Below are 26,423 nucleotides of genomic sequence, written 5' to 3' on the forward strand. Positions count from 1 at the left end.
GAAAAACAGACTTCCTGGAAGTTCCAGAGGGCCTCCGGAGCCCCGGGGAGGCTGTTTTTGCCCTCCTGGAGGCTTGAGGAAAGCCTCCGGAGATTTGGGAATACAAAAATACCCCCCTGCTGTGGTGCAGGAGGCCAAGTAGGCCACGCCCACCATGGCCACACCCACCCAGCAACTGGGCAGAGAACGGGTTGCTAAAATTTTTGAATCCCACCCCTGAGGATGATGTGACCCAGTTTGTAAAGCACACCCTTCTTCCATACGGTATCATTTGCTGCAGTAAGGAAACTTTACAAACCTATAGTGATAAGGAATTCGAAAACATGGGGCCACCGCAGAGAAGGCCTAGCATTTTAAGATATTTTTTTTTACATATGCATTTATTTATTTATTTAAAACATTTACACAGCTGCCCAGAATTAGTTGAAAGATGGGCAGCTGTATCAATTCATCTTTCTTGATGAATCGAGAAACGCATGAACCAAATCAATAAACAAATTCTTGTCTGTCTTCGTTGCACTCCAGAGACTGGTATTGGGTGGGTGGGTGGGTGGAAGGGGAGGCTTTACGGGCATGATGAAAGTGTTGGAAACAGGCAAGAGACTGGGCTTAATATAAAGTCATGGACCGATATTATATTCTGCAGACGGGGGAAGATAAAAACCATCCATCAGAATGAATGCATCTCCATCTTCTCTGCTGCATGCAAATTATTATTCTTATGACCTGACCTATTTTGTGCTGGTACCAGTAGGAGCTTCTGGTTACACATGTTTCCAGACTGAAATATTTAACATCTTGTTTCTTACTATATCTATATCTATATCATCTCTTTTTTTTATTTTGTCAAAACAGTATACACAAGCATCAACATAAAACAACACATCATATAAGTATATATAAGCAAAAGTATGCAATAACTATATTAATTTGATATAATGAAAGGAAATAATAGGACAGGAACGGTAGGCACTTTGTGCTCTTATGCACGCCCCTTACAGACCTCTTAGGAATGGGGTGAGGTCAATAGTAGACAGTTTTTGGTTGAAATTTTTGGGATTTCGAGAAGAGACCACAGAGTCAGGTAGCGTGTTCCAAGCGTTATCAACTCTGTTACAAAAGTCATATTTCCTGCAATCAAGATTGAACATTAAGTTTAAATCTGTTGTTTGCTCTTGTATTATTGCGATTGAAGCTGAAGTAGTCTTTAACAGGAAGGACATTGCAATAGATGATTCTGTGTGTTAAACACAGGTCTTGTCGGAGTCGGTGAAGTTCTAAGTTTTCTAATCCCAGGATTTCAAGTCTGGTGGTATAAGGTATTTTGTTGTTTTCAGAGGAGCGGAGAACTCTTTGTGTAAAATATTTCTGGACGCGTTCAATTGTATTAATGTCAGAGATGTGGTATGGGTTCCAGACAGGTGAGCTGTATTCAAGAATAGGTCTAGCAAATGTTTTGTATGCTCTGGTTAGTAGTGTAGAGTTTTTGGAAAAGAAGCTACGCAAAATTAAAAATCTCTATCTCTATCTATCTATCTATCTATCTATCTATCTATCTATCTATCTATCTATCTATCTATCTATCTATCTATCAGAGGTGGGTTTCAGCAGGTTCTGACCAGTTCCAGAGAACTGGTAGTAAAAATTCTGACTGGCCCCACACCCATCCCCACGGAGTATGTTGTAAGACCTACATACAAACACCCGTGAAAACCTCAGAAAACATATATATATATATATATATATATATATATATATATATATATATATATATATATATATATGTATGTATGTATATATATATATGTATATATATATATGTATATATATATATATGTGTGTGTGTGTGTGTGTGTGTGTAGGTCTTTGGTTATTCGGGTTTTCTCCCACGTAAAATTGGAAGTGTCTTGACGTTTGACAAAGTCTCATTCATCATCTTCAGGCTTCAGCTTCGTGCTTCAGGGAATACACGAAGCTGAAGCCTGAAGATGACGAATGAGACTTCGTCGAAACGTCGCCAAGACACTTCCAATTTTATGCGGGAGAAAACCCGAATAACCAAAGACCTACATACAAACACCCACGAAAACCTCAGAAAACACACACACACACACACACACACACACACACATATATATTTTCCCCTTTCTTATTTTTATTATCCATTTGCTATTTCAGTCCCTCATGTAACATTTCAGCTGAGAGCTTCTACAATCAATCTGGCCACCCTAGTCTGGAAGGAAGCAGCCATCAAGTAATTAATACTTGCAAAAGGAGCGATTGGAGCAGGAAGCAGCCAGGCAGAATCCCAAATGCAGCCCAGCAACTGAATCTAACACAGAGCATCTTTACACGACCTGGACACAGTCTGAAAAAGTTGTAAATGATTCTGTTTTTCGTTCCCGAGCCCGGCCGATAATAGAGAAACGTGACAGGTTAATTTTTCCTGAAAAGTGATGAAAACACAGCCCCTGCGCTGGGGCTGTGTTAATTGTGCTGCAAAGGCATTTGCCACTCGGGTTCCTTTTGTCATTGTTGTTGTTGTTGTTGCTGTTGTTTTTTTCTTCCAGGGCTGCCGATCGCAGCATTTTCAGCCAAGTCCAGTTGATCTTGTGGGAAATTAAGCTGCGGTAAGATTCCAGAGATGTTCAAGTCTAGACTGCGATATTGATCACGGAGTAAACAGCGAGGATGGCAGGGGAAAGTGGCGTCAGTATACACAATTGCATCTACTCAATAGAAATGTGACCTTTCGGAAATGGAAATGAGACACTTGCTTATAAGTATCCTTATATAACTCTTCCCAAAACAGATAGGGATTGGCTATTAGGAACAGGATTTAAGATACCGGCATCAGCTATTCATTAATGATGTTCTTCATTGGGGGAAAAAGGCTTTAGAAATCTTCCAGTTCATTCTCTCCTTTTTCCAAAGCCCGAATGCTTCCTGAAAGGAAGTAATTTAACAACCAGTTCGCCCAGGGTCAGGTTGGCCATCGCAGGAGGCTCATCCTACATTTACGGTGGAGCTGGAGGATGGGGATGGGCCACACTTCCCACGATGGCCAACCTGACCCTGGGCGAACCGGTTGTTAATTTACTTGAATCCAGAGGTGGGTTTCAGCAGGTTCTGACCAGTTCTGGAGAACCCTTAGCGGACATTGTGAGTAGTTCGGAGAACCGTTAGTAAAAATTCTGACTGGCCTCACTCCCATCTATTCTCTGCCTCCCAAGTCCCAGCTGATTGGGAGGAAATGGGGATTTTGCAGTAACTTTCCCCTAGAGTGGGGTGGGAATGGAGATTTTACAGTATCCTTCTCCTGCCACCGCCCACCAAGCCATGCCATGCCCACCAAACCACACCCACAGAACCAGTAGTAAAATAATTTGAAACCCACCACTGCTTGAATTCCACCGCTGGATAGGGTCACCTGTTTGAGCAGGGGGTTGGACTAGAAGACCTCCAAGGCTCCTTCCAACTCTATTATTGTGTTCTGTTCTGCAGGTTTATTCAATACCTAGAGCTTTTCATTGGTTACCCTAATGGCTTTTTAACAATTAGGTAAAGGTAAAGGTTCCCCTCGCACATACGTGCTAATCGTTGCCGACTGTAGGGGGCGGTGCTCATCTCCGTTTCAAAGCCGAAGAGCCAGCGCTGTCCGAAGACGTCTCCGTGGTCATGTGGCCGGCATGACTCAACACCTGTTCTGTTTCCCTTCCCCCAATACTCCCAGCAAAGAGTCCGTCAGAGGCCTTCCTTTTTTTCCTTTTTATTTACATAGATACATGTCCTGGCCACGTCTACCCACGGGCCTGCCAAGTTTCTGGAGATAACGAGGAAATTATAGATAAGGCCAGAATTACTCACGAATATATTCTTCCCTCCATTGAAATAGTTAGCTCGCGCCAATTCATTAGCTCGCGCCAACTCATTACTTTGTCCAAGACAAAAAACCAGGAAGTCCCGCCTCCTATTTATAGTCTCTGCAGATGTCACTGCATGACAATTATGACTTGGCTTTGTCCCAACTCTTCCGCTGCTGCGCACGGCGATTACGTCTACGTGACCTTGCATCGCTCCAAAACTGTTCTTGGGGCGTTGCCAAATCAGAAGGAGGCTCCATGGAATCAGGCTGTGCCGGCCCCTCCCCCTCCCTTTGAGTGGGTGCCAGGGAGGGAAAGGGCTCAAGAGAAGCAGGGCTGGCCAGGTCTTCTCCCTCACTTTCTGAATCATCCGAGTCCAGGAGTCCGGGTCCAGGAACCTGGGTCACAACAACACCAAAGGCACACGGAACGCTGTTACCTTCCCACCAAGGTGGTCCCTATTTTTTCCACTTGCATTTTTTATGTGCTTTCGAAATTGCTAGGGTTGGCAGAAGCTGGGGCAAGTAACGGGAGCTCACCCCATTACACGGCAGCACTAGGGATTCGAACCGCTGAACTGCCAACCTTTCGATCAACAAGCTCAACGTCCTAGCCCCTGAGCCACCGTGTCCCCTTTGTAACAATTATGAACTTCAAAAACCTAGTAATCTCCAGATTAGATTACAACAGCGGGCAAATCACCCAAAATTTCCTTTGAAGGAAATTCAGAAAGTGTGGATGGTATAGCCTGCAGTAAAATAGCTTGTAATCCGTGGTTATTTTAGGGCTGTATTACTTCTGTTCTTAAACAGACCAATTTTTTCTAATCTACGCTGTCATGGTCAAGGATTTTGAGCAGCGCACTCTAAAACATCTACTCAGGACTGCTGTAAAGATTATCAGAGTCAAAGAATCGATCTTGAAGATCATCTAATCCAACTTCCTGCCTAATACAGAAAGTCATTACCTGTCTATTATTTTGAGCTATAACCTACAGGAAAAAAAATTTACCAGGAAATGTCATATACATAGAACACAAAGAGGTTTTTCTTTCTTTTTTTAAGTGGCTTTTGGCTGAATATAAACTTGAGAGACCTCAGGCTATCGATGAGTTTTTGGCAGGAATTTTGGAAGTCTTCTTCCCAAAAGGCATTTTTGTAGCATTTTTGCTTTCCCCGGGGATTTTGTGAAATATTATAATGGAGCTGAGAAAACTGCCTATTCATAGGATTTCTGGAATAAATTCTTGAATAGGAAGAGAGGACAGGGAAGATCCTTGTCAAATTTCCTTGACTCCAGAGAAGACAGCATCCTCCTGTAACAAGCGTGCTAGCCATCGGCAGAATGACATGCTTTAGATCCTGGAAAGAAGTAGGATATTAGTCAGATTTAGTAATCTGTTACAAATCACTTTAGAAATGATTCCCAAAAAAGTCTGCTGCTTCATCGTCCCGAAGGTGCTTTTTTGGGGAGGCAACTGGACTTTTTGTTTTGTTTTTTATTTTATAATATCATATATAATATAATATAACAACAGAGTTGGAAGGGACCTTGGAGGTCTTCTAGTCCAACCCCCTGCCAGGGCAGGAAACCCTACACCATTTCAGACAAATGGTTATCCAACATTTTCTTAAAATTAGAGGCACCGGTCTACCTTCTTTAAAAATAGAGGCACCGGTCTACCTTCTTTAAAAATAGAGGCTTCAGTCTACCAATTATGCTTTTACTGAGAGGCACCGGTCTACCTTCTTTAAAAATAGAGGCACCGGTCTACCTTCTTTAAAAATAGAGGCACCGGTCTACCTTCTTTAAAAATAGAGGCTTCAGTCTACCAATTATGCTTTTACTGAGAGGCACCGGTCTACCTTCTTTAAAAATAGAGGCACCGTGTACCAATTATGCTTTTACTGAGAGGCACCGGTCTACCTTCTCTAAAAATAGAGGCACCGGTCTACCTTCTTGAACAATAGAGGCACCTGTCTACCTTCTTTAAAAATAGAGGCCCCGGTCTACCAATTGCGTTTTACTGAGAGGCACCGGTCTACCTTCTTTAAAAATAGAGGCACCGGTCTACCTTCTTTAAAAATAGAAGCCCCGGTCTACCAATTGTCTTTTATTGAGAGGCACCGGTCTACCTTCTTTAAAAATAGAGGCACCGGTCTACCTTCTTTAAAAATAGAGGCCCCAGTCTACCAATTGCCTTTTACTGAGAGGCACCGGTCTACCTTCTTTAAAAATAGAGGCACCGGTCTACCTTCTTTAAAAATAGAGGCCCCAGTCTACCAATTATGCTTTTACTGAGAGGCACCGGTCTACCTTCTCTAAAAATAGAGGCACCGGTCTACCTTCTCTAAAAATAGAGGCACCGGTCTACCTTCTTGAACAATAGAGGCACCGGTCTACCTTCTTTAAAAATAGAGGCACCGGTCTACCTTCTTTAAAAATAGAGGCTTCAGTCTACCAATTATGCTTTTACTGAGAGGCACCGGTCTACCTTCTTTAAAAATAGAGGCTTCAGTCTACCAATTATGCTTTTACTGAGAGGCACCGGTCTACCTTCTTAAAAATTTCCAGTGTTGGAGCATTCACAACTTCTGCAGGCAAGTCGTTCCACTGATTAATTGTTCTAACTGTCAGGAAATTTCTCCTTAGTTTTAAGTTGCTTCTTTCCTTGATCAGTTTCCACCCGTTGCTTCTTGTTCTATCCTCAGGTGCTTTGGAGAACAGCCCGACTCCCTCTTCTTTGTGGCAACCCCAAAATTTTTTGAAGATGTTTCACTTCTCATTCGAGAAGCTTCTTCAGCTCTGACAGGATAGCGGGGCGCTTAAGCTGCTGTTTCATATTTAGGCCAGGTTTCTCCTATGTGGAGCTTGGCAGTGCACATAAAACAAGGAGCAAGGTTTTAAGTCATAGCTGCCATCTTGACTCTTTTGACATTCATACACACACACACACACACACACACACACCTGCTCATGGTGTGTGTGTGTGTGTGTGTGTGTGTGTGTGTGTGTGTGTGTGTGTGAATATAATGTGGACAGTGTCAAGCCGGAAAAAACTGATTTAATCAGGGAAAGTTAAGAAGGCCATTTCCTTTTCTTCTGTGGATCACGGCTTATATTGACAGATTTGGGTGTGTGTATTTGTGCGTGCATGTATGTAGGAAATAGAAAGAGAGAAAGAGAGGGGGAGGGAGGAAAGAAGGGAGGGAGGGAGGGAGGAAGAAAGGAAGGGAGGAAGGCTAGAAAGGAAGGATGTCAGCCTGTCTTACACTGCCTGCCAGCCTCTTGTCGAAATCTTCCAGAATCCTTCCCAAAAATCAAGATCACACATCTTCTAGACCAGGGGTGTCAAACTCAAGGCCCAGAGGCCGGATCCAGCCCACAGGATACTTAGATCTGGGCCACCGGGCCATCCTGGAAACAATGAAGACTTGGACCACAGTGCTTCTGCCAGCAAAAATGGGCTCCTGAGCAGGGGTGAAATCTAAAATTTTTCTCCACCGGTTCTGTGGGCGTGGCTTAATTGGTGGGTGTGGCTTGGTGGCCAGGCAACTGAATGGGCATGGTCAATAATAATAAATAATAAAAATAATGAAGTATACAAAACTTGGGAGGCACCAGTCTGCCTTCTTTAAAAATAGAGGCTTCAGTCTACCAATTGCGTTTTACTGAGAGGCACCGGTCTACCTTCTTTAAAAATAGAGGCACCGGTGTACCAATTGCGTTTTACTGAGAGGCACCGGTCTACCTTCTTTAAAAATAGAGGCACCGGTCTACTAGCTGCCTACAGTGCTGATCAGCTGTAGTACAGTCCTTTGAAGTGCCGCGGCAGTCATTTAAGGCCATTTGCAGCTATATCACAACCGAGTGCTTCAGGAACGGAGAAGAGGAACAGCAAGGCGTGGGCAGTTGGGGGGGCAGGGATTTTTGCTACCGGTTCGCCGAACTACCTGCTCCCATCACTACCGGATTGCGCGATCCAGTCCGAACCAGGAGCATTTCACCCCTGCTCCTGAGCTCCGTTTTCAGCTGACATGGCCTCCTGCAACACACTGTGGCAGCCGAAAGCAGAGCTCGGGAGCCTGTTTTCGGTGGCAAGGCGCTCGGGCCACCACAGGCGCCCCTGACAGGAGTGACGTCAAGCTGGCCATGCCCACCCTGGTCCCCTGAGGTCAAACACAACCCTGATGTGGCCCTCAATGAAATCGAGTTTGACACCCCTATTCTAGACTCTCTGTGCTTTGACAAGTAGCTATGCCTGGATGAGTCACTAGTAGCTGATTCACTAACAGCCATTATTTTAATCAACTGAGGATATTAAGTGATCAATTAATTCAATGAACTGTTTCATATCTAGCTTTCAAGCATATGGTATTTCTCCGGTATACTTCAGAATACAGAATAACAAAAGTTGGAAGGAAGCTCGGAGGTTTTTTTATCCAACCCACTGCTTATACCATTCCAGAAAAATGGTCATCCTATCTCTTCTTAAAAATCTCCAGTGATGGAGCATTCATAACTGTTCCACTGATTAATTGTTCTTTCTGACAGGAAATTTCTCCTTGATTTTACCTTGGGTCTCTCTTTGATATGCTTCCATCTGTTACTTCTTGTATTGCCCTCAGGTGCTTTGGTGAACAGGTTGACCCTCTCTTCTCTGTGACAGCCCTCAAATATTGGAAGACGGCTCTTATATCACTCCTAGCTTTCGTTAGACTAAAAAGGTAACGGTTCCCCTCGCACATATGTGCTAGTAATTCCCGACTCTAGGGGGTGCTTATCTCTGTTTTAAAGCTGAAGAGCCAGCGCTGTCCAAAGATGTCTCTGTGGTCATGTGGCCGATGTGACTAAATACCAAAGGTGCATGGAAGACTGTTACTTTTCCACCAAAGGTGATCCCTTTTTTTCTACTTGTGTTGCAGTCTGCCATCAGCCCGTGGAGGTAGCAGTGGAGTTGGACAGTGAGGAGGCTGGGGAGGACCATGGGTCAGTCATGGATTCTGGGGAAGGCCCAGACGAGGGCTCTGCATCAGAGGCAGAGATGAGGCCAGGGCCATCTGGGAGCGATGTGCGGACTCCGGAGCCTCCAGAGGCAGACAGCAGAGAGGCAGAGGAACAGGAGGAGCCTGTTCCTAGTGCACGCATGTGAAGAGCTGCCAGAAGGCAAAGCAGCTAAAGCAAAAAGGACGACTCAGGAGTAAGGCCAGGAGATGATTGGCCACTCCCATAAGGCTTAAAAGAACAGCAACAGCTCTTGGGCTCTTTGTAAGAAAGCAACATTGCCACATTTGTTTCTAGCTGGCGTCTCTTGTTTCTGAACTTCATGGGGCTTTGCCAAGAAAACCCTTTGGCAGGGTGCCAAAGAGGACAAAGGTTTGTGATAAGGCCGAAGGACTTTTTCTGAAGGATTTGTTTTGGACTTAATTTGGACTAAGCTGAGAATGACGTAATTCTCAGCTGTTCTAATAAAATACGTTTGTTTAGGACTGATTGTGTCTGGTAACAACTACTTGGGCCTAGGTCACAACAACTTGCATTTTTTATGTGCTTTCGAACTGCTAGGTTGGCAGAAGCTGGGACAAGTAATGAGAGCTCATCCCATTACGCAGCACTAGGGATTCAAACCGCTGAACTGCCGACCTTTCGATCGACAAGCTCAGCGTCTTAGCCACTGAGCCACCACGTTAGACTAAACTAGACATACCCAGTTCCTGCAACTGTTCATCATAGGTTTTAGCCTTTAGCTCCTTAATCATCTTTGTTTCTCTTCTCTGCACTCTTTCTAGAGTCTTAGCATATATATATTTTTCTATCATGATGACCAAAACTGGATGCAACATTCCAAGTATGATCTCATCCATGCAGTATAAAGCAGTAGAACATTCATATTCATATTTGTAATTTTAATCATTCTCTCTGGGAAGTGTTCCTGACTACATGGCTGGACCACAGTGCCTCATCAGAACTTAGTAAAAAAATAAATAAATTGAATAGTCATTTCCTTTGAGAAATAATCTCCCCTGGACTCCAATGAGCAAGAATAGGGTAGGTCTTCTTTGAATTCCATTGGTGTTCCATAGCCTTTTCTTCTCTTAAGATGAGAGAAGATAAACTTCATTGTCATTCTTTTATTTTTCTTCTTTTCCAGGACAATTTTTTTCAACTTGTTCCACCACCCCTCCACCCCCACCCCCCAAATAATCACTACAAAACAAGGGTGAAATGGTCCCGGTTTGGACCGGATCACCCAATCCAGTAGCAATGATGGTGGGTGGTTCGGAGAACTGGTAGCAAAAATCCCTGCCCACACCATGCCCAGCTGAGCCAAGTGATCATCAGAGTTTTGTTTTGTTTTTTTACTTTTAAAAGCATTTTTTCTTCGGCCGAAAAAATGTTTTAAAAGTTAAAAAAAAAAGCCTCTGATGATCGCACAGCTCAGCTGGGATCGTCAGAGCCTTTTAAAAGCATTTTTTCTACAACCTCTTTGGCCAAAGAGGTTGTAGAAAAAATGCTTTTAAAAGGCTCTGGCGATCCCAGCTGAGTAGCCAGATCATCAGAGGCTGGTTTTAAAGGCAAAAAAATGCTTTTAAAAGAAAACAAAAGCCTCTGAGGATCAGGCAACTGGGATCGTCAGAGCCTTTTAAAAGCATTTTTGGCTGAAGAGGTTGTAGAAAAAATGCTTTTAAAGGTAAAAAAAATTGGCCACGCCCACCCAGTCACATTACACCCTCCACCAAGCCACACCCACAGAATCGGTGGTAACAAATTTTACATTTCACCCCTGCCATGAAGGGCTTGACTGTGCCCTACATTATTATTTAATTCCATGCTTTTTCTATGAGTAAGTTTATGAGATCATTTCTTCTACATAGTGGAGTATCTAGAAGTTAAATTATTTGCTCGTGCTTTTCCTTTATTGGATCATTGCATAAATCTTCTCAGGTCTTTGCAAATTGTTCTCTTCCCTACAGAAGGGCGATTAGAGTTACAATCTATGGCAGGGGTCTCCAAAACGTGACTGGCTATGGAATTCTGGGAGTTGAAGTCCACAAGTCTTAAAATTGCCAAATTTTAGAGTCCACAGATCAATTGTAAGCAACAGGCCTCTACAAAGATTCAACTCTACTTTGTTTTCAATGCCCTTTCAGATCAAATAACTGCCAAATTCTATTTGTTGAACCAAATCGAGCGCTTTCGGATCAACTTGAAATAGGCACATGGGTGCAAATGCAAACACCCATTTTTTTGCACGTGGCCATGCACTACCTGCATTTTAATTTCTTATTTTTAAATGTATACTATTGTTTCGTTCAGAAACATAGCTTCTTCTCGGCTGACAATGTCTTGAATATGTTGTGAATGACACTCCTCAACTTACAACTATTCATAAGGCGACCATTCAAAATTGCGTAGTTAAAAAAGTGATTTACAACTGGTGCTCAAACTCACACCTGTTGAAGCATTCCCATGGTCAGGTCCAAATTGGAGCACTTGGCCACCAACAACTTTTGCAGCATCCTGGGGTCATGTGATCACAATTTGTGACCTTCCCAACTGGCTTCCAACCAGCAAAGTCAATGGGGAGAGCCAGATTCACTTAAAAACCATGTGTTTTAGTTAACAGCTGCAGTGATTCGCTTAACAATGATGGCAAAAAAAAAAAGTGATAAAATCAGACACAATTCACTTAGCAACCAACTGGGTTACAAAATGAAATTCTGTCCCAATTGTGATTGTTAAGTCAAGGATTACCTGTATATTTCTTGGAGTGTACCTCAACCTTAGTTTCTGTTCCTAGAGATCTCCCAAAATTATTGAATCAAATTAGATAAGGAGGGGGTATGATTAAATACACAATTGAAGAGTGATTCTATTTCTTGTATCTAATTAGAATTAAACATGCATGCAAACAAAGCCAAATTTAATGTTTATTCTTGCTTCCCCCAGTCCATTTTGGGGTGTACCTCCCAGCCAGTTACTTGAAGAGCCCTGGCGGTGCAGTGGTTAGAATGAAGTATTGCAGGCTAATTCTGCCCACTGCCAGCAGTTCGATCCCGACCGGCTCAAGATTGGCTCAGCCTTCCATCCTCCGGAAGTCGGTAAAATGAGGACTCTGATTGTTGGGGGCGATAGGCTGACCCTGTAAACTGCTTAGGGAGTATTGTAAACCACTATGAAGTAGTATATAAGTCTAAGTGCTATTGCTAATACGTAGTAGGATGCTTGTTTTGGAAGAAGAACAAACATAAAAAACATCGCAACTGTGTTTCCTATCCTGGTCAATAAAGCTAGAAGGATAGCTTTAATGTTCCACACATCATAACCTGTCAAAGGAATTCTGAAACGGCAAAATAGGTAAAAAATCAAAAGCACAATTAGAATCAAGAGTGAGAAGTCTTTGTGATTGCGGTGCTCAGAAACAAACAGCAAAAATTACACTGATCCCTAGCTCCGTTGCTTTGTTTGTTTCTATTGCCTCCATCCAATGTCATCTCAAATTCAATCATTTTTGTTTCTCAACTAATACATACAGACTACAAGTGCTTTTCAGATGTCACTAAAGGCCTCCTGGACACTATATAGACACCATCTGTCACAAGGATACAAGGACAAAGGTGGAACTTAAGTCCAACTTTCTTTCTTTCTGAAAAGATCCACGTTTTAAATAGAATTTAGCTAAAGTGGGCAATCTGTAGAGCCCCTTAATAGAGAGATCAGATCCCCTGCTTATCTACCAGCTTTTTAAGGCAGAACAGGGGAAATAGACAAAGCTGATATTTCCATACAATCTTATTTGCTCAAGGATCCATGTAAAATAATGGTTTGAAGCAGCACCATAAAGTTCATGATTTCACAGGGGTCATTTCTAAAGGCGGCATAATGAGGTCACCCAACCTATCAGATTAATTTAGTAACTTGCCCAGCAGTGGTTTATGGTAATTCAGACAATAATTCTTTTTCTTTCAGATTTGCCATGCCACTGGATATGGGCAGCTCAGACATCTCACATCTTTGAAAGGCATTCTTTCGAAAGCACATTTAGGCTGAAACAAAGGAAGAATCGTTCTTTATGCTCTGTGAGGTAAGCAGTCTCAAAATCAACAAATAAGCAAGGCATTAAATTCAGAATCAGAATCAGACTTGAGCTGAAAGGGACCTTGGAGGTCCTACTCTAGACCCCTGCTCTGTTGTGGTCCGCCAGCAGCCTGAGGAGCTGGCGGCGGAGTTGGACAGTGAGGAGGCTGGGGGGGACAATGGGTCAGTCCTGGATTCAGGGGAAGGCCTGGACGAGGGCTCTGTGTCAGAGGCAGAGATGGGGCCAGGGCTATCTGGGAGCGATGCGCGGACTCCAGAGGCGGACAGCAGAGAGGTAGAGGAACAGGAACACGCATGTGAAGAGCTGCCAGAAGGCAAGAGCAGCTGAAGAAAAAAGGACAACTTAGGAGTAAGGCCAGGAGAAGATTGGCCCCTCCCATAAGGCTTAAAAGAGCAGCAACGGCTCTTGGGTCCTTTGTAGGAAAGCAATGTTGCTACAATTGTTTCTTGTTGGCATCTCCTGTTTCTGAACTTTTCTGAACATTGCCAAGAAAAGGCAACATTTCTGAACCTTGCTAAGAAAAGCCTTTGGCAGGGTGCCAAAGAAAGCAAAGGTTTGTGATAAAGCTGAAGGACTTTTTCTGAAGGATTTGTTTTGGACTTAATTTGGACTAAGCTGAGAATGAAGTAATTCTCAGCTGTTCTAATAAAATATGTTTGTTTAGGACAAAAGTATCTCAGGGGTTGCCACAAAGAAGAGGGAATCTACCTATTCTCCAAAGCACCTGAGGGCAGGACAAGAAGCAATGGGTGGAAACTAATCAAGGAGAGAAGCAACTTAAAACAAAGAAGAAAATTCCTGATGGTGAGAACAATTAATCAGTGGAACAACTTGCCTCCAGAAATTGTAAATGGTCCAATACTGGAAGTTTTTAAGATGAGATTGGACAACCGTTTGTCTGAAATGGTATAAGATTTCATGCCTGAGCAGGGGGTTAGACTAGAAGACCTCCAAGGTACCTTCCAACTGTATTATTCTGTATTCCATCCAGCTTGTCAGCAAAAAAAAGGTCACAAATTTCAATCATGTGAACCACAGGATATTGCAACTGGTCATAAATGTGAGCCAGTTGCCAAGCACTTGTGAGCACATGACCATGGGGTGGTGCAACAATCGTAAGTGTGATGACAGGTCATAAAGCCCTTTTCCTTTGTAACCATTGTAACTGTGAACCATCATTAAATGAAATGGCCGTAAGTAGAAGACTATCTGTATGATGTTTCTATCGTACTTCCTGATCTTTCCCCCACCCCCAAAAAACATTCTGATTGTTTGAATCTGTCCTGAATAATGTGATGCTTGGCATTGGCTAAGGCAAGAACTGGTCAACTGAGAACAGAGTGGAAATATTTATTCCAATGATTTGTAAAGAAAATTAGGCAGGTGCATATTGGATTATCGAATCAATGTGGAAAATCAAGCCAATCCACTTTGATGCTTTGAATCAAAGCTGTTGAATGTGGCCAGGTGCTGCTGCTACCTGTTGAGAAAGAAAAACAATGAAAGGAGAACTCCACCTCTATCGTGGTTATCAAAAGGTGCCAATGGGCAGCACCATTAGAGGTTCTGCACAAGAGTTCAAAGGAATTGCTTCTTCAGCAGGCACAGAAGACGTATCTAATGTCCTTTGAAGCCAAAGGTGTGCCCGCATGCTGGTACATTCATCTACCAGAGCCAGGTAAGACTACACAAAGGTAGACACAGCTGCTACAGTAATTAAAGCAGAAGAACCAGTGGCAATAATCAATGAGTCAGAAAAGAAGTAGCTGGCCAGGAAGAAAATGAGATTGCAACGAAGGTCTGAGGGTATTATGAAGGCAGACGGCTGAGTTATTGTGGCAATACAGAGAGTAGAGAGGAGTTGTTATTAAGTGAACAAAGTCCGCTCGGGATCACAAATGACACATCTTCCATTGGTCACTATTGGGCTTTTTGCAATGTCCGCCCACTTTTGCAAGCACATCAAGAGAGTCCTAAAAACGAAGCACCCTTTTGCGATTTTTATATCATACAAATTGGGCTGAAATCTGGCTTTGCAATTGTCAGCTTTGACAACCTTAATCTTATCCCCTTGGAAGGTTTTTGTGAGGTTTGGTGTACGTGTACACACATACATCTTGTTGGAAATGTTCCTGCAAAGATGCCATTCTGACTCCAAGGGACACAAAGGAGACCGTGAAAACACGTGTGTCATGACCTCATCGTATGAATGCGGCAAGTGATGGACCTACAACAATATCAAAATGCATGTGTGCATGATGGTTTAATGATACACAAGTTCTCATGATGATGTAACAAAATTAAATTCAATCTTGAGAAAAGTAAAGTCTTACACTTTTAGGCAAGAAAAACCCAAAGTACACATATAGACTGGGGGAGACCAGGCTTAATAGCAGCAACTGTGAGAGGGATCTTGGAGTCTTAGTGGACAACCAGCTAAATATGAGCCAACAGTGTGCAGCAACAGCCAGAAAAGCCAATGCACTCCTAAATTGCATTAACAGAGGGATACAATCAAGATCAAGTGAGATACTAATCAGTGGTGAAATCCAAATTTTTTTACTACTGGTTCTGTGGGCATGGCTTGGTGGGCATGGTGTGACTTGGGGGGTATGGCAGGGGAAGGATACTGCAAAATCTCCATTCCCACCCCACTCCTGGGGGAAGGATATTGCAAAATCTCCATTCCCACTCCACTCTGGAGCCAACCAGAGATGGTATTTGCCGGTTCTCCGAACTGCTCAAAATTTCCACTACCGGTTCTCCAGAACCTGTCAGAACCTGCTGGATTTCACCCCTGGTACTAATACTACTCTATAAAGCCTTAGTAAGACCACACCTAGAGTACTGCATCCAGTTTTGGTCACCACACTATAAAAAAGATGTTGAGACTCTAGAAAGAGTGCAGAGAAGAGCAACAAATATGATTAGGGGACTGGAGACAAAAACATACAATGAAAGGTTGCAGGAACTGGGCATGGCTAGTCTAGTGAAGAGAAGGACCTGGGGAGACATGATAGCAGTCTTCCAATATTTGAGGGGCTGCCACAGGGAGGAGGAGGTTGAGCTATTTTTCAAAGCACCTGAAGGCCAGATAAGGAATAGTGGATGGAAACTGACCAAGGAGAGATTCAACCTAGAAATAAGGAGGAACTTTCTGACAGTGAGAGCAATCAACCAATGGAACAGAAGTTTATTTATTTTTATTTATTTATTGTTTATATTTATATACCGCCCTATCTCCCAAAGGACTCAGGGCGGTTTACAGGCATTTAAAAAACAAAAAATACAATAAATACAATTCTAAAAACAATTAAAAAACTTATTCAAAAGCCTTAATTAAAAATATAAAAATTAAAACCCAAGATAAAACCCACAAACTAAAATCTAACTCAGTCCTGCGCAATTAAATAGATATGTTTTAAGCTCATGGAAGGTCCAAGGTCCGAAGCTGACGAAGTCCTGGGGCAGTTCATTCCAGAGGGTGGGAGCCCCACAGAGAAGGCCCTTCCCTGGGCGCCGCCAGACGACATTGCCTCGCTGACGGCACCCTGAGGAGTCCCTCTGTGAGAGCGCACGGGTCGGTGAGAGGTATTCGGTAGCAGCAGGCGGTCCCAGATAACCCGGCCCTATGCCATGGAGCGCTTTAAAGGTGGTCACCAAACCTTGAAGCGCACCCGAAGGCCACAGGCAGCCAGTGCAGTCTGCGCAGGATGGGTGTTATCACGGAGCCACGAGGGCTCCATCTATCACCCGCGCAGCCGCATTCTGGACTAACTGCAGCCTCCGGATGCCCTTCAAGGGGAGCCCCATGTAGAGAGCATTGCAGTAATCCAGGCGAGACGTCACGAGTGCGTGGGTGACCGTGCATAGGGCATCCCGGTCCAGAAAGGGGCGCAACTGGCGTACCAGGCGAACCTGGTAAAACGCTCTCCTGGAGACGGCCGTCAAATGATCTTCTAGAGACAGCCGTTCATCCAGGAGGACGCCTAAGTTGCGAACCCTCTCCATCGGGGCCACTGACTCGCCACCGATGGTCAGCCGCGGATTTAGCTGACTGTACCGGGATGCCGGCATCCACAGCCACTCTGTCTTGGCGGGATTGAGCTTGAGCCTGTTTCTCCCCATCCAGACCCGTACGGCCTCCAGACACCGGGACAGCACTTCGATAGCTTCGTTGGGGTGGTCCGGTGTAGAAAAGTACAGCTGGGTGTCATCCGCATACAGCTGGTACTTCACACCGAAACCACTGATGATCTCACCCAGCGGCTTCATGTAGATGTTAAACAGTAGGGGCGAGAGGACCGCCCCCTGCGCCCCCCCACAAGTGAGGCGCCCCGGGGCCGACCTCTGCCCCCCTGTCAACACCGACTGCGACCGGTCGGAGAGATAGGAGGAGAACCACCGATAAACGGTGCCTCCCACTCCCAATCCCTCCAACCGGCGCAGCAGGATACCATGGTCGATGGTATCGAAAGCCGCTGAGAGGTCTAATAGGACCAGGGCAGAGGAACAACCCCTATCCCTGGCCCTCCAGAGATCATCCACCAACGCGACCAAAGCCGTCTCCGTGCTGTAACCGGGCCGGAAACCGGACTGGAACGGGTCTAGATAGACAGTTTCATCCAGGTGTAAGGGAAACTGATATGCCACCATACTCTCTACAACCTTCGCCGCGAAGCGAAGGTTGGAGACCGGACGATAATTACCTAAAACAGCCGGGTCCAGGGAAGGCTTCTTAAGGAGGGGCCTCACCACCGCCTCTTTCAAGGCGGCCGGGAAGACACCCTCCACCAAAGAAGCGATCGTAATCGCCTGGAGCCAGCCTCGTGTCACCTCCCGAGTGGCCAGCACCAGCCAGGAGGGGCACGGGTCCAGTAAACACGTGGTGGCATTCAGCCTACCCAACAACCTGTCCATGTCCTCGGGAGCCACAGGGTCAAACTCATCCCAAACAATATCGCCAAGACCACCCTCGAGCATCTCACCCGCGTCACCGCAATCTTATCCCCTTGGAAGGTTTTTGTGAGGTTTGGTGTACGTGTACACACATACATCTTGTTGGAAATGTTCCTGCAAAGATGCCATTCTGACTCCAAGGGACACAAAGGAGACCGTGAAAACACGTGTGTCATGACCTCATCGTATGAATGCGGCAAGTGATGGACCTACAACAATATCAAAATGCATGTGTGCATGATGGTTTAATGATACACAAGTTCTCATGATGATGTAACAAAATTAAATTCAATCTTGAGAAAAGTAAAGTCTTATACTTTTAGGCAAGAAAAACCCAAAGTACACATATAGACTGGGGGAGACCAGGCTTAATAGCAGCAACTGTGAGAGGGATCTTGGAGTCTTAGTGGACAACCAGCTAAATATGAGCCAACAGTGTGCAGCGACAGCCAGAAAAACCAATGCACTCCTAAATTGCATTAACAGAGGGATACAATCAAGATCAAGTGAGATACTAATCAGTGGTGAAATCCAATTTTTTTTACTACTGGTTCTGTGGGCATGGCTTGGTGGGCATGGTGTGACTTGGGGGGTATGGCAGGGGAAGGATACTGCAAAATCTCCATTCCCACTCCACTCTGGAGCCAACCAGAGATGGTATTTGCCGGTTCTCCGAACTGCTCAAAATTTCCACTACCGGTTCTCCAGAACCTGTCAGAACCTGCTGGATTTCACCCCTGGTACTAATACTACTCTATAAAGCCTTAGTAAGACCACACCTAGAGTACTGCATCCAGTTTTGGTCACCACACTATAAAAAAGATGTTGAGACTCTAGAAAGAGTGCAGAGAAGAGCAACAAATATGATTAGGGGACTGGAGACAAAAACATACAATGAAAGGTTGCAGGAACTGGGCATGGCTAGTCTAGTGAAGAGAAGGACCTGGGGAGACATGATAGCAGTCTTCCAATATTTGAGGGGCTGCCACAGAGAGGAGGAGGTTGAGCTATTTTTCAAAGCACCTGAAGGCCAGATAAGGAATAGTGGATGGAAACTGACCAAGGAGAGATTCAACCTAGAAATAAGGAGGAACTTTCTGACAGTGAGAGCAATCAACCAATGGAACAGAAGTTGCCTTTGGAAGTTGTGGGAGCTTCATCACTGGAAGCTTTCAAGAAGAGACTGGACTGCCATTTGTCAGAAATGGTGTAGGGTCTCCTGCTTGGGTGGGGGGGTTCGACTAGATGGCCTACAAGGTCCCTTCCAACTCTGTTAACACAATGATACTTATTATGGATGCCTACAAACTCAGTCCTGTCCAATGCACAAAAGATCGACTCTTCTGTTTTCTGTATCCAGATAGTGTTCTTCACATGAATTCTTCTTAAGTCTGCATCCTGTGTCCTCCGGCAGCTGATAAATCATTCTGTGGCTGGAGAAAGTAGACAGGGAGGAGTAAGGCAAGCCATGCTGCGGATGACAAGAATGTGTCACCAATTGTCTTTCTTGCTCCACTGCTCTTTGTACTGAAAGATTCGTGTGACCTTTGGTGGCATTTGTGAACGGCCATTTCCCCTGGACGTTCCCCGTTTCTATTGATTTCTGCAAAGGATTAATCTAAACAGGCCACATAATTTATGTAAACTGTGCAGGTAATTAAATCCCCCTTCCACCAAAGGTCACAAGTAGAATATTTAAGTTATTCTATTTTCCTCCCTAAAGAGAAAGAAGATGCAAGGAAGAAGAAGAAGAAGAAGAAGAAGAAGAAGAAGAAGAAGAAGAAGAAGAAGAAGAAGAAGAAGAAGAAGAAGAAGAAGAAGAAGAAGAAGAAGAAGAAGAAGAAGAAGAAGAAGAAGAAGAAGAAGAAGAAGAAGAAGTAGTAGTAGTAGTAGTAGTAGTAATAGTAGTAGTAGTAGTTTGGACCATCATCTCTGTTTGGATTGGAGTGGTCTCATGATGGTTACACGAGTGCTTAAAAGCTGGGTAGAGCCCCAGGTGGCTTGAATAGGACAGATAAGCCAATGTGTGTGTCGAAGTGATGCAGGAAACCTTCTGTTTCCATTGGAAGAGTGTTTTCTCTCTTGCTGAGGGAGAGATGGCAGTGAGAGATAGCTTTGGGGGTCATAGACCACCATTTTGAATTTGGAAATAATAAGGTGGCCATTTTTTTTTTACAAAATGGCTGTCGTCAACAGCTCAATACCATCACTAGCTCCCTAGGATGGTTCACTTTCTTCACATTGTTATTAATTTTGTATTGATTTTCTTTTCTTTTCTGGACATTTGTAAGTTAAGGGCTATGCTATGAGACCAACCAGCTTTATCAAAGGATGGCTAGCAGATTCCCATGAGGCCTAGTTGCATTTTTGGGAATAGGTATTAATTATTATTTTTTGGAATGGAGTGGGACTTCTGTTTTCATATATGTGTCTCTCTTTGTATATGTATCCATAAACAGATTTTTAAAATGATAAAAACACTGTGAATTTTGAAAGAGAATAGTAAGGAAAGTAAAGAGAAGTAATAATTAAGTGAAAAAATGCAAAAAACAAGAGAAAAAGCAAGAGAAAGGAGGGAGAGGAGGGGAGAGAAGGGGAGGGGAGAGGGAGAGGAAGAGAGGGGAGGAGGGGAGGGGAAGTGAATGAAGAGGAAGGGAGGAGAAGGAGAGGGAAAGGAGGAGGAGAGGGAGAGAAGAGAGGGAGGGAGAGGGGAGGGAGAGGGAAAGGGAAAGGAGGAGGGGAGAAGGAGAGAAGGAGAGGGGGAGAAGAGGGAGAAGAGGAGAGAGGAGCAGGGGAGAGGGAGATGAAAGGCTTCTGGTTTTCTTAGCAGTAGTTACAAATACATTTATATTTTACCCTTTCTTTCAAAGGTTACAACATAATTTCTACAAGGACTTGTAGCAAATGTAGTTATTGTTCTTTCTCACTGAGTGTGTGTGTGTGTGGGGGGAATTTTTAATTCTCTCAGATTTGGGGAAGAGACTTTTATACTTTTCTTGAGTTGGGCTATGCAGATCAAAGCCAACTGAATGCCGCAAATGTTTAGTGGGTCCTGTTAAGAGCACCCTGTCCCTTATGATAATCTTGGATGACTTGAGGATGAACGAAGTGGTAGGGAACTTCACAGAGAATGGTGAATGCCGTTTTTGGTCAAGGCAGATCATAATTTTTAGGTTCTGAAAGAAGTCGAAGATTCTTCTTCTGGATTTGATTGCAGACAGAATTATTTGACTTCTTTCACGATTAGCCACTAACTGTATCCACCTCATTCTTACTTGTTCTCGCTCAACAACCATTTCATTTCGTGACTGTTCAAAGTTGCAACAGCACTGAAAAGAGGGGACTTATGACCGGTCCTGGCACTTCGTTTATTTGATAACCATTGTGTATTTATGACAATGATAGCATCCTTTGGTCCTGTGATTGTCGTTTGTGACCTTCCTAGATGGCTTCTGACCGGCAAAGTCATTGGGGAAGCTGGTAGGAAAGACTGCAAATCTCAACCATGTGATGGTTCACTTAATGACCAGGGTGATTCCACTTAATGATCACAGCAAAAAAAAAAAAAAAAGGTCATAACTTTGGTCATGTGATGACCATACGATTTAATGACACATTTTCCAGAGCTTATTATGGATGTTTATTTATTTATTTATTTTTATTTATAATTTAATTTCTATACCGCCCTTCTCCCGAAGGACTCAGGGCGGTTTACAGCCATCTTAAAAACACAGAATATACATAATATAAATAACAAATTTAAAACAAATTTAAAAACAAATATTTAATAGGCCTAATTAACTAAAACAGTTGTAGACCGACATAAAACCCTTTAAAATTTAAAATTAAAATTAAAATGCACTTAGGCCAGTCCGGCATCAAGGTTAGATCTGTGAGAGTAGATCAAGGTTAGATCTGTATGGTTTCAGTCCAGATTTGAGAGAGAAAGAACAATGTTAAACAGAAAGGGGGAAGGAAGGAAGGAAGGAAGGAAGGAGGGAGGGAGGGAGGAAGGAAGGAAGGAAGGAAGGAAGGAAGGAAGGAAGGAAGGAAGGAAGGAAGGAAGGAGCGAGCGAGCCAAGTTCATATGCAAGGCGGAATCCTGATTAAAAATTACACCACAACATGTTTTCTCTGCCTGAGCATGAAACGATCATTACGAATCACTACATAAATAATACATGCTAAAATGCTTCCATGCACCATCAATATTGACCTTGCTTAATTATTTATAAGAAGAATATGCTCCCTGGAAACTCTGCTGAGAGGCATCCTTCTGCTTCCCCTCCTCCCCGCCCCCCCGGTTGGGTGTGAGTTGTTGTTTTTCAGCAGTAATTAGAAAAGAAAGAAAAAAATGTCCATGTCCCCATTCATTAAAACTAGCAAATTCTGGGTTGAAGAGCAAAATTCTCTAAGACTCAACCCCATCCCTGCCTTGCTTCGGAACTAGGATGTGTGTGTTGCAACTAAGAAAGATGGGGAAAGATGGAACGAAAAGTCTACAAGAGCTTTCCCCAGTGTGATGCCATTTAATTGTGTTGGAATTTCAACTCTCATTTCGCCTGGATGTTGCCAGGTGAGAAAGTGGGCTATAATGGAGGCAGCCTGCAGTTCACAAAACTTCCTGCAGCTTCTGACATGTCTTTAGGAACTGTGGAAGTTCTGGTGTAGGTTGGAGGAGAAGACAGCAGACCAATCGGAGGGAAAAGAGGTGTCTGTGTAGGTAGTCTTCCACTTACAAACCATAATTGATAACATGACTGTTTTTCATAGTTACGACCTTCACAGCATCCCCTTGGTCATGTGATCAAAATTCAGATGCTTGGCAACTGGTTAATACTTATGACCGTTGCAGTCTCCCAAGATCTTGGGATCCTCTTTTGTGATCTTCTGACAAGTAAAGTCAATGGGGAAGCCAGACTTATCTTTTTTTTCACGTTGTTTTTTCACTCTTTTTGCCGTTGTAACTTTGAACGGTTGCTAAATGAACCGGGGACTACCTGCAAATCAGTTGTAAAGGGAAAATTGTCCAATTGCTGGAATTCTTGTTACCCCTTTCCAATCATCTCAATAAATCTTGTGGATGAGAATTGGCTTGGAAAAGAATCATTTTTATTTCAGACAGTAGACCCAACGCCTGGCTCAGCGGTGAAATCCAGCAGGTTCTGACAGGTTCTGGAGAACCGGCAGCAGAAATTTTAAGTAGTTCAGAGAACCGGCAAATACCACCTCTGGCTGGCTCCAGAGTGGGGTGGGTATGGAGATTTTGCAGTATCCTTCCCCCCAGGGATGGAGAGAGAATGGGGACTTTGCAGTATCCTTTCCCCTGGACTGGGGAGGGAATGAAGATTTTGCAATATCTTTCCCCCTGGAGTGGGGTGGGAATGGAGATTTTGCAGTATCCATCTCCTGCCACACCCACCAAGCCACGCCCACAGAACCGGTCATTAAAAAATAATTGGATTTCACCACCGGTCTGGCTTGTACACATTTCATTACAGGGATCCGCTTGTGGGGTTCCATTGTTTGCAGAGATAAAATGCGGATAAACAAAATGATATAAATGTTTGTAGCCACTCACCAAGTCATGATGCAAAAAAATAAAAAACTGCAATCCACCCTGGTCTCTTTCTGGACTTTTAAATTGTCAAGGAGAGCCATTCGGCACAGTGTTGTAGGTAGTAGGAATAATCTTAAGGAACAGGAGGAAGAGCCTCAACCAAGACAATGGTCAGATAAAAGAAATTTGAGTCCAAGGCAGCAATGCAATTTGAAAAAGTGTCTCAGACTTGACCTTCCTTAGTTCTAACAAAGGGAGGGAGGGAGGAAGCATATCCAGATTTACAAGACTAGACTAGACTAGACTGGACTGGACTGGACTGGAATGGACTGGAATGGAATGGAATAGTTGGAAGGGCGTCATCTAGTCCAACCCCCCCCCAAGCAGGAGACCCTATACCATTTCTGAAAGATGGCAGTCCAGTCTCTTCTTTAAAGCTTCCAGTGATGAAGCTCCCACAACTTCTGAAGGCAACTTCTGTTCCACTGGTTGATTGTTCTCCCTGTCAGAAAATGTCTCCTTATTTCTAAGTCGATCAGTTTCCATCCATTATTCCTTGTCTGGCCTTCAGATTAATGACAGCCCTTCAAGATAGACCCGCCAAAATCAAGAGTATGTTTTGCTTTGAATCACCTCTTGGCTAAAGCTTGTTTCTCTTGTCACTCTTTCAGCACAAGCCATGAAATTGGGTTTCTTGTCAAATGACATAAATTGACTTGTCAGATGGGGGGAGGGAGGGACGGACGGAGGGAGGGAGGAAAGAAAGGAAGGAAGGAAGGGAGGAAGGAGGAAGGAGGAAGGGAGGGAGGAAGCATATCCAGATTTACAAGACTAGACTAGACTAGACTGGACTGGACTGGACTGGACTGGACTGGAATGGAATGGAATAGTTGGAAGGGCGTCATCTAGTCCAACCCCCACCCAAGCAGGAGACCCTACACCATTTCTGAAAGATGGCAGTCCAGTCTCTTCTTTAAAGCTTCCAGTGATGAAGCTCCCACAACTTCTGAAGGCAACTTCTGTTCCACTGGTTGATTGCTCTCCCTGTCAGAAAATGTCTCCTTATTTCTAAGTCGAATCTCTCCTTGATCAGTTTCCATCCATTATTCCTTGTCTGGCCTTCAGATTAATGACAGCCCTTCAAGATAGACCCGCCAAAATCAAGAGTATGTTTTGCTTTGAATCACCTCTTGGCTAAAGCTTGTTTCTCTTGTCACTCTTTCAGCACAAGCCATGAAATTGGGTTTCTTGTCAAATGACATAAATTGACTTGTCAGATGGGGGGAGGGAGGGACGGACGGACGGAGGGAGGAAAGAAAGGAAGGGAGGAAGGGAGGGAGGGAGGAGGAGGAGGAAAGAGAAAGAAAAAGAGGGAGGAAAGAAAGAAAGAGAGAGAGAGAGAGAGAGAGAGAGAGAGAGAGAGAGAGAAAGAAAGAAAGAAAGAAAGAAAGAAAGAAAGAAAGAAGGAGCAAGAGAAAGAGAAAGAAAAAGAAAAAGAGAAAGAGAAAGAGAAAGAGAAAGAGAAAGAGGGAGGGAGGGAGAAAAGAAAGAAAGAAAGAAAGAAAGAAAGAAAGAAAGAAAGAAAGAGGGAGAAAAGAAAGAGAGAGAGAGAAAGAAAGAAAGAAAGAAAGAAAGAAAGAAAGAAAGAAAGAAAGAAAGAAAGAAAGAAAGAGAAGAGCTACGAGCTACTTTGATAGAAACAAAAAGACAACAGTGTAATTGTTGATAGAGGAGGAGGAAGCGAGAACATGAGGATCTTCAAGGCCGGGATCAGGCAAGAAAGAAATGCCTGTTCACTGGAACAATGCCTCTTTTAATCCCGGATACCGTTTACAGGATGTTTCATCAGCCAAGCACCTGCTCCACCAAGCAATTACAGGCACAAAAATAGCCCGCCTCAACCTGGTGAAACCTGGCTCTGGCTCTCTCTTTTTCTCTCTCTCTCTACTCACAATGCTCTTGGCATCGTCCCTAAGGCTCTGGTTCCAAACAGAACAGGGTTTCTCTCGCAAAGGATCGCCACTGACTGCCTTCAAACCATGGCTGGCTTTCCTGAAGAGATCCATCCCCGATGCTCCAAAATTAGTTCCAAACTCAATGAAAGGAGGAAAGATGATAAGCTTGGACCAGTTCGGACCAATGGCAGGCTTCTGGATCTGTAGGGGAAAAAATTATTCCCAGTCTCCTTTTTATCTCCCTAAGGACAATGGTGAGATTCAGCCGGTTCTGTCTGATTCGGGCAAACCGGTAGCCTACTGCAGTAGGCTCCACCCACCTGCTCGGACGTAATGCTGTCCTATTTCCCCACATTTTGGAAGGCGGAAGGCACATGCCAGGGGTGAAATGTAAAATTTGTTACTACCGGTTCTGTGGGCGTGGCTTGGAGGGTAATGTGACTGGGTGGGTGTGGCCAACTTTTTTTTTTAACTTTAAAAGCATTTTTTCTACAAGCTCTTCTTCCAAAGAGGTTGTTAAAAAATGCTTTTAAAAGCCTCTTATGATCAGGCAACTCAGTTGGGAATGCCAAGGAGCCGTTTAAAAGCATTTTTTTACAAACTTTTCGGACAAAGAAGTTGTAGAAAAAATGCTTTTAAAAGGTTCTGACCATCCCAGCTGAGCCGCACGATCATCAGAGATTTTTTTTTTACTTTTAAAAGCATTTTTTCGGCTGAAGAAAAAATGCTTTTAAAAGTTAAAAAAAACCCTCTTATAATCGTGCAGCTCAGCTGGGCATGTGGAGGGCAGGGATTTTTGCTACCAGTTCTCCAAACCACCCATCATCGCTACCGGATCGGGCGATTCGTTCCAAACCAGGAGAGTTTCATCCCTGGCGCATGCATGAGCGAAGAGCATGCGCGGAAGGCAGAGCATGCATTGAAGGTGGCTTGTGCATGCTCACATTTGTAAACCGGTAGGGAAGGTAAAAGTGAATCCCACCTCT

The 26,423-nt window shown here is 43.9% G+C and overlaps 1 long non-coding RNA gene across 1 annotated transcript; it reads left to right on the forward strand.

Moving 5' to 3' along the window:
* Window positions 1-2,181: 2,181 nt before the first annotated feature.
* On the forward strand, window positions 2,182-9,267 carry LOC131195618 (uncharacterized). The gene is made up of 3 exons (XR_009154497.1): window positions 2,182-2,630; window positions 8,492-8,590; window positions 8,789-9,267. It is a non-coding gene; the product is annotated as an uncharacterized LOC131195618 (long non-coding RNA).
* The last annotated feature ends 17,156 nt before the right edge of the window (window positions 9,268-26,423 follow it).

The sequence above is a fragment of the Ahaetulla prasina genome, chromosome 3 (genome assembly GCF_028640845.1).
Source record: "Ahaetulla prasina isolate Xishuangbanna chromosome 3, ASM2864084v1, whole genome shotgun sequence".
Classification (NCBI taxonomy): domain Eukaryota; kingdom Metazoa; phylum Chordata; class Lepidosauria; order Squamata; family Colubridae; genus Ahaetulla; species Ahaetulla prasina.